Here is a 9,171-nt window from a genome sequence, read left to right on the forward strand (position 1 = left end):
CTTAAATATATATATATACATATACAGCTACACTGTACTGATGAATCTCAAAAAAGATGAAATAGCAATTTATGAGGCATCGGCTCCCTGATTTACAGTTTTATTGGCACATAATCTACATATCATACAATTCAATCGTTCAGTCATATCCAGAATTGTTTCAATCATATCAAGAAGACTATTATTTCTCTTTGTTGAGGAGCTTATCGATGTCTTTAATTCCTGGGAATTCTGCTATCTTTTGAAACTATGTTCTGAGGTACATATATAATATGAATATTATATGAATAATATGAATATATTATATATAAACATTTAATGATGAGTTAAATGCTTGGTCAGTTATCTTGTTGAATACTAATACCAGTATTGTTTTTTGCCTTATGACCCATTGCATATCAAGGGTTCTAACAGGCAGGAAGAATGTCTGTGCCGTTTTAACTAATGTTAGTTCTTTCTCTATTTGACCAAATCATTACTTCTCTGGGCTCTAATATCCATTGCAAAGTCTTCCCAGAACTCGCAGACAAATTTTATGATGAAAGGATTTATTATAGAAGTTAACAAGTAAGTGGTAAGGCTAATGTGGTAGTTACATATGGATGAGAGCCCGTTGACTGGTTTGAAGTTCATGACATAGCACAAGGGGGCTAGGGTTGTTGAGAATTTGTGATGAGGCCATGGTCTAAAAGCAAGGTGACCAAGGGGCACCTTGGTGAGGCTAAGAGATGGAGCCCACATTGAGTTGACCAGATCCTGACCAGATGAAGGGAAGAATTTTCAGCCTGTGAACTGGTGCATATTGTTGCAGACTTATGGATGGCATGTCCTGATTGGATTTTGCTTATGGATGCAGGTTTCATAAGGTTCCAACTGGAATGAAGATTCTTCATGTCAAAGATTTTGATTGCTTCCTCAGAGCACTGGTTTGATGTAAGTGGGCAGAATAGACATTGGATACCCAAAATGGGACGGATATATGCACGAAGTGGCTGGTTTACAAACTGTCATAGGCAGGAGAATATATTCAGAGGATTACAGGATTAAGGTTTAAGTGTTATTTAACTGCAATTGTTAGGCATGGGATATTTTTGTTTTGTTCACTAATAGAATATTATGTTTAAATGAGGGTGGCACATATTGAATTGTATGCATTTTAGTTTTATACTGTTAGGTACAGATATGATTTTATTATTGTTTTGTTAAAAATTATGAATGGCTAAAGAGTTGTGTGAAAGTGTCAAAGTGATAAGGGGTGGTCTGTGGTAGTTACATAACCTGTTGTCAATTTCAGAGGATTAAGAGTGAAGGGGTGGAGTTTTGCCTGTCAATCAGGTGGCAGCTTGATGACCTCATTTGGAGGTACTAAGAAGATGAATAGTTCGCTTGAGGTGGGACACTTGCTCACTTCCTGGGAGATGTTGCAGCTGAGAAGACACATGGAGCTATGATAGTGCCCTGAGCTGAAGGAACCACGTGGAGACCCCTGCCAGTGCTGAGATGCTTGCAATGCCATTGGATCCACAAGACTTCCCACCCACTGGTCTGTGATCTTCCTGCATTCAGCGTCATTGCATGTGTTTTGTGAGTCTGAAGAATACTTTATAGATTGTTATTGGACATTTGGGCTAATATCACACTTATGGACTTGATCTGGATTGGGTTACGATATTTTCTTAATGTACGGTTGGTCTTGTATATACACCAAGCTCTTTTTTATACAAATATGAGTGTCTATGAATTTGTCTCTCTAGTCTCCCCAGACTAACACAGCTAATAAGAAATGTTCAGGGTTGAGTTGTTCATGTTACAAAATTATTTCAGGTCTGCTAATAAATGTTCAAAAGGCATGCCGCTCTGCTGTAGCCGCCCTTATTAAGTGCTGAGAGACATCCCATTCCACAGGGTATGTTCAAAACATTTCTGTGGAATAAAAGAATATATCTTTATGGCTGCAGTGCAATGAATTATTTAATATAGCTCTTCTAGCTATGTAGCCTTTGTTACTCCCACTAAACCATCTTCATTTTTCTAATGGATGTAAGTAAGAAATGGGGTAAGATTCTGGTTGAATTGCAGTTCAACTGTGAGTGATTGTCAACAAGGTTCATTGTGATTGCCATTGTTCTGGGTATAATAGCAGCCTCAGAAGCAGGAATGGGGCCTATCAGTAATCGCAAGAGAGAAGAGCCAGGAGTGGAGAGTGTCTTTTGTACTCTGAGATCCTTGTTCAGTGTATCTCCTTGATCCAGGAGACTGCTTTGATAGCAGAAAAGCAGCAGCCTCTGAATCAGTAGCCACAGCATGAGACAGAGCAGTGGACTGCACAACCCATAGAATAAATAATGCTGAGTGCATTTGGGCAGAGGCTTGCCTTGTGAAGTGGGGTATCTTTAAGCACTTGATTGGGGAAGGTAGAGCTCAGTGCCTTTGTACTGAAGCTTAAAGAGGGGTAGCGTGTCCTTTGGGCCTTTATTAGCAGCCCTAAAAAAGCTTTGTGAATGTGCCTGAGCACAGGATAGGCCAAAAGGCAAAAGGCCAAAAAGAGGCCTTTCTGCAGGCACAGCAGAGAAGAAATTGTCTTGGCTTAAGAACAAACAGTATCCTAATAATTTTCCCAATTAAATGTAACTCGTTAGCTTTATATTATCAAATTGTGTGTGTGTGTGTGAGTGATTTATACATAGAAGTTGAGTCAAATTGTGACCCTAACGGATCCATTATTCTTTTACAGACTAGCTTCCAAACCATTCACCTAAGCATGGGCTCTGATAATTGCCAGCTATGATACTGATAAATTGCACAGCCTCTCATGTAATTTCCTTCTATGAAAAACAAATACAATGCTAGTTTCACTGGCCAGCTGTAAGATTCAAGAGAGATCACACCTGGAAATCACTTGCCACTGTGTGTGACATAGAACCCCCAAACCGAGACCCCAGCCATGGAGTTAATGATGACTCATGGTAACCGTATGTATAGTGTGAGAGGTGGCAAATGTCTACACAAGAAGACAGCCTCATTTTTCTCCCGTGTAGTAGCTGGTGAGTTGACTCGCCAGCCTAGTGGCTAGCATTTCAACACTTCCTTGGCAGTGTCTTCGGGGTTCCTTGTGTCTGTCACATTGCAAACGCTTAATAGACTCTTGCTCTCCTCTTTTTTCCCCAGTGGAAAATAAAAATAACAGCATTTACTAATGTGAAACCTTCTGCGGTGGTCCTGCTCAAGGCTTTGTGGTAATCAGTGTGTCAGTGAAATCCCTTCTAGATGAATTGATGACTCAAACATGGGGTGTGTGGTAGGCAAGACTGACTACAGAAACAAGTTCTCAGACAATGGCAGCATCTCCAGGGCTCTCCTAGGTCTCAGTGTAGTTCCATTTGGCTTGTCAACAGGAAGGTGAAAGCAGAGAGAGAAAGTTGTCCCCCTCCAGTGAGTCATTTATCTTGGTTGCCCTCCAGTAAAGCTGGGACTTGATTGACAGGCTGAACCCCTCCCCCATGTTCCTACAGGAGTTATGCTGACACCAAAAAAATCTAACTATCACAGGGTGTGTTTCTTCTCAGGAAACATCTGCAAAAAGTACCTGGCACACAGCATATGGCAGGGAATCTACATTTGGGACGTGATTAATTCTTCTAATGAAAGCATATCTAGAATCTCTCTTTATACTGCAGCCAAACTAATAATTCTAAGCCAAAATACAATTTGACCATTCATTTGCAAAAAATCTTTCAAGCCCGTCTCCTTTATCCACAGAAAAAAACCTACACTTATGCTTTGTTTTCATTTCCCTCTCAGTCTTTCTCTTCCAAATTCTTATCCCCAGATGACGCCAAAGCCCAAAGAGAGCAAAATAAATAATATGCATCCTAAATTTCCTGCTAGTGTACAGCACTGAGCTTCTGGGAGGGTGCCTGAAAACTCACCGTCTCAAGTCAGCGCTTGTTCAGAAACCCTACGTGTTCATGTACATTGCTGGTAATATTGTTATTTTAGAAATTCTAGAAAAAGTCAGAGCCCAGCTGTCTGTTTGCCATGATCGTATAGTCACATCAACAGCTACAGTTCCCAAAGTATACAAATTCCAGTGCAGTGCCTATTTCTGGAGCCTCTGAGAAAGAGGATCAATCTAGGGCATGGAGAGTGGGTAGCGAGTAGCAACCACAGAAAGGAGGTTTGGCTAGCACCTTATTAATTTTAGTCTGGTCCCCACCTTCCGTGGGTGTGATTTCTGATCCTTAGAGTAGGTTCTATTTCTCCACCCCTGTGTTCTCATGGATATGTTCTTTTCCCCCATTGAAAACTCATTACATCCTGTTGCTAATATTTGACTTCCCAACCCAGCATGTAGGTACAGGAGGGGAAAGACTACCTCAGCTTTTGCAGATTCTCTCAGGTCTCTTGGGGTAGCCTCAGGCACAGGGTAGAATTCCAATTAAGGGCTGTTAAGTCAGTTCAACTATTTTCTGTTATATAACTTTAAAAGTTGTATATATTCATATTTTTAATAGTGTGTGATCCGTTTTCTTAGAGATGCCTAACTCTTCTGCACCATGGAATGTAGTTAATACTCCTCTTTGAGGCAAGGAAACCAGCGCTATAAATCTTCAACTCTCCCTAACATAATTTGGAAACTTTTGAGATAAGAGTAACTTGCTTAAAATATGGCTACGGCATAAATTATATTTAAACACATATAATGCCAGCTCTCATTGTCCTAATGTATTGAGTGTGGAATAAACCAGCAATAGTTTTAATATTTGCATAGTGGGAGTAGAGGTAAAATGCCGATACAGTGGATATTTCCCAGCATGTGAAAGGGATTTAGTGCTAGGATTACATTTTGTTTGTTTGTTTGTTAGCTAGAATCCTCTGCATGATATTGTATTTTCCAAAGTGAATGCTATTCCAGTCCAAATTTGCCTTCTGGTAACTCAGAGCATTTTGTAGCGTAACCAGAGAGAGCAGAGAACCTGTAGATCAGAAGTCACCATAGAATAGTTGGAGAGTAAGACACACACACACAGTAGTGTGTGTAAAGTGGAAAAGGAAACTAGTGAAGAAGAATAGGAAAACACAAAGATTAATTAGTCTGCAGGTCAGGACAAGATGATGTAGAGTCATTTCTCTCTGATGCTCACCTGGAAAAAACATAACCAAAGAGAACTTTGAATGATGGTAAGAGTGAGATGGAAGTCTAAAACAGCTAGCAAGCTTGGTTGCTAAAAACAATTAAAGACTGAAGTCCACTCAGAGGTGCCTGGTGATCTCCTTCAGTAATCCAGTCATTGAAAACCCTATGCAGCACAGTTCTGCCCTAACACATGTGTTCTCCCCGAGTCACAGTGGAGTCAGTGGCAACAAGGTCTTCACAGCAAAGTAACCTGGTTCCTGACCCCAGGACTAGAACACTAGAACAACACCACAGTCTCTAGTCTTCTCCATCCCCTTCTCCACTCAAAAGAAGGATCCAATGCTTCCTGATCCCTACCTCATAATGAGAGGAACACCGCATCGACTAATTTCCCCCCTGGATTGTTGGAGTTCTCACTGACAGCATCAGGTAAGTCCCATAGTGCATCCAAGGATTCTGTCAGGAAATCACTGTCACTATGTGGCCAGGGGAAGCGCTCTTCCTTCTCAGACTTGATATGCCCATCTCTCACTTGGGGACATGAGACATGTTCAAAGATATCAGAAAACAAGCCCATGGACCAACATATCTATGGTGTGCTATGTCCCTGCCGTAGTGCTAGTAGGTAGATCACTGTAAGAAAATCTCCTCTGCCCATTGGTGAAGTAGCAAGGACCAGTGGAACCCTGGCAGTACCAGATGCATCCAAGTAAAACTGCCAAACTCTGAAAATTAGTGTCATCACAGCCCACAAAAATAGTTCAGTACGTGTACGCCAAACCTAAACAGTGTGATAGCCTACTATATTTTTAATACTCTAAATAGGCCCCAGAGTTGGGAAAATGTCCAGGATCTAATCGCTAAAAATCCATCACACCAGCAATCAGAACAATACCTTTATTCAAAATGCTCAGAACAGCCGAGTTTTGCCAGTCCAAAACCTTCATCCACTCTCAATCCCTCGTCGGTAGCTTTCAGAAACACTCCAAGCTCAATAATTTAAAAATGCCTCCTGCGGTTTCCTGCCTCTTCAATGGCCCTCTGTTTAGCTGCCAACTATTCATCTTTAAAAGCAAAATTTGGCAGAGTTGGGGCGGGGTGGGGGGATGTCACTGGTGGAGCAAGAGGGGAATTCGAAGCCTGGGGCAGGAGCTCTTGCGCCAGTGTCTGCCCATTGTCCCTAGCCATTGGGCCACATCCCCGGTTGTGGTTGTCCAGTTGTGGTTGCCAAGCTGGAGAAGCCGCTCAGGGCAGCGGCAGCGGGGGACGGAAGCGCAGAGCGCGGGCAGCACCTCCCTTGAGCAAGCCCAAGCACTGTATACATTGCCGTTTCAACATGAGCCAGCCGAGGCTCCTCTGCTGGACACCATGAGCCAACAGCCAAGGTTAGCTGAAGTCCCCTCCCAGCCGCCGCCCGGGAGCTTGCACAAGAAGCCCCAAAAGGCAGAAAGAGAAAACCTAGGACAACAGAACCCAAGAAGCCAGTGGAACCCCAAACACCTGCCACCACACACCCCCTATCCCCCAAAAGCTGGCAAGTCCACAAAGGCTAAAGACCAACCAGAGAACACTACCGACACGTTTTCGATCAAGAGGAACGTAGACCGCTTCAGTGGGGTGACCGAAGCTGAGCTCCTGACCATGACCCGCCCCGACATGTTGACCTTCAATCTGGATGTTGTGATTATTGGCGTAGACCCAGGGCGGGAGGCTGCGTACCAAGGCGACCCTTCCTGTGGAAGCGTCGAGTCCTGCCGGGCTGAGCGAGGCACCACACGCTGCCCAGGAAGCACGGACGGGATTCGCCCACATGGTGCCCAGGTCGACCCGGCCACACGCACCTTTCTAGCAAAAGACACTTCGTGAAGGCGGACGTATTCTAGTGCAGACATTCCAGCATAGCGGGGGTTAGCGACAATGTACCTATGAAATCTTCGGTAAAGAAGTGTTTGGGATGAAGGTTAAGAACTCAGACTTCGGACTGCCACCTCGTAAAATCCCAGACACCGAGATGTATGCCATGCCGTCGTCCAGTTTCCTCACGCCCACCACAAAGGGCATTACTGCCTCCGTCTGAAGGACCTGCGGGACCACTGAAAGGGGAGGGACACGGCACAGACATTCAGGAAGGTGCGATGTACGTTTGACTTACAGCTCGCCCAAGAGGCTGCCAAGAAGATGGCTGCGAAGGAAGAGAGGTACGACCCGGGCTATGAAGCAGCCTATGGTGGCGCTTAGGGCAGCGATGTCTGCCATTGCGAACCCGGGGGGGCTGCTCTTCCAACGGGCTCACCGCCGAGGGTGCAGATCCAACACTGAGTGACAGTCCACACGGGCAATGGACGACCCCGTCATTGACAGACGGGATCCCTGCCTTTAATGACCCCTGTGAAACGCAAGCCCCGGAAGAAGGAAACCAGGCCTAAGGGTCGCGTTTCTCAACGCTGCTGAGATGTGGCAGCTTTAATGCAGTGGTCCAGACACGGACGTCGGGGTGCAAACGGAAGTGTTTTCTCAGGGCTCTGTGTCGTGGTCTAGTGGTAGTCTGCAGCAGTCGTGGACTAGAATCACCTGTGTGAACTGGGTAGTTTGGAAGAAAGAGGTAGGGATTTTTTGCATATGAGTTTTTGTATTTGAATGAACCATCATTCCAGTGTTTTATAAACTGTTCCAGTTATGAAGAAATTGATTTTCTTTGGAGAGCCACTTTTAATCTGTAATACCCTGTTTCCCCAAAAGTAGGACATCCCCTGAAAATAAGACCTACTTACAGTTTTGCCTCTCGCTGAAATACAAGGCATCACCCCGAAAATAAAACCTCCCCGAAAATAAGACCCCCTGAAGCTACCGTAACTGTGGACCCTGGACCCTAGCTGTGGGTGCCGCAGCACAGCTCACTGTTGGCCACAGCAGCCGGAGCAGACAGGAAGTGCAAGGTCTCTTTTAATAAAACAATAAATGTGTACCGTATTCTTCTTCATGGAAAAATAAGACATCCCCTGAAAATAAGACCTAGCGCATCTTTGGGGGAAAATTAACATAAGACACTGTCTTTTTTCGGAGAAACAGGGCATTTAAACACAGCAGTCTGAATATTTATAGTGGAGTTTTAACTTACCGTGGATAAAACTAGAATACACCCTTACCCCTTTTAAGCCCGAGAAGGGCATGCTGATGAAAATGATCCCTGGTGAGGAGGCAGGGGGTTGGCTTCTGCAGGTGTAGCTAACCCTCAGTGGAGGCTCACTGGGCAGTTTTAGAGGTGTTTGGTGGCTCCCTCCGTCATACACTCAAACCTCTCTGTCTGACCGGTGGCGAGCATCTGTGAGGCTGGCTTGTCCTCAGGAGGTGGAGTTTGGCTTTGCTGCTGCAAGGTTGAACCAACGTTACCTGGCAGGGCATGGTGCCCTGGCTCTGGCCTCTGCCCCGTCTGTGTCAAGCCTCTACTTGGCAGCAATGATTCTTTGGGGATGGTACGTCCCAGAGGGTGCAGTAGACCTTGTACATTTTGCCACTCCGTTGCTCTATTTGAGAGACCGAAATTTGATAGCAGAGGAGTTGAACTTCTCACTCCACATCTGTCTGTCTTCTCATCTTACCCGCCCCACCACACCCTGGTTTTTGTGGCTATGAAGTGGGAAGTGGGAAGACAGGCTGATCAAGCAATGCTGGAGGGCTTTGATGATCTTATTTAAACTGGTGCTTTTTATGTATGTGAAATGTACATAAATAATATAGATTTTTTTTCTTGTTAAGCCAATCTAATAAGCCAGTAATTTAAAAAAATATGTGTTTGTTTTTTTTCTCGTTGCTGTAAGGTCCTGTGGGCTCGGTGAACCGCACGGGAAGTGTCCAAGAATCCAGGGCTTCCGTGTGAGTGCCCTGTGCAGCTCTCCTTGGTGCCGACAAGCTGGTCCGGAGCGGCTGGGTCTGGTGGCTCTTCAGATGCAGTGTGCCTTCATTTATGCCCCATCAGCCTGAATGTTCCGGTGTCAGACTGACACAGAGAGCATGCTGTAGTTTTCAATATGAAA

General features: G+C 44.6%; 1 pseudogene; it reads left to right on the forward strand.

Moving 5' to 3' along the window:
• Window positions 1–2,944: 2,944 nt before the first annotated feature.
• LOC123520884 lies at window positions 2,945–7,911 on the forward strand (annotated as a pseudogene).
• The last annotated feature ends 1,260 nt before the right edge of the window (window positions 7,912–9,171 follow it).

This window comes from Echinops telfairi, unplaced genomic scaffold (genome assembly GCF_000313985.2).
Source record: "Echinops telfairi isolate 266 unplaced genomic scaffold, ASM31398v2 ScPeMD7_40;HRSCAF=151, whole genome shotgun sequence".
In the NCBI taxonomy this organism is placed as follows: domain Eukaryota; kingdom Metazoa; phylum Chordata; class Mammalia; order Afrosoricida; family Tenrecidae; genus Echinops; species Echinops telfairi.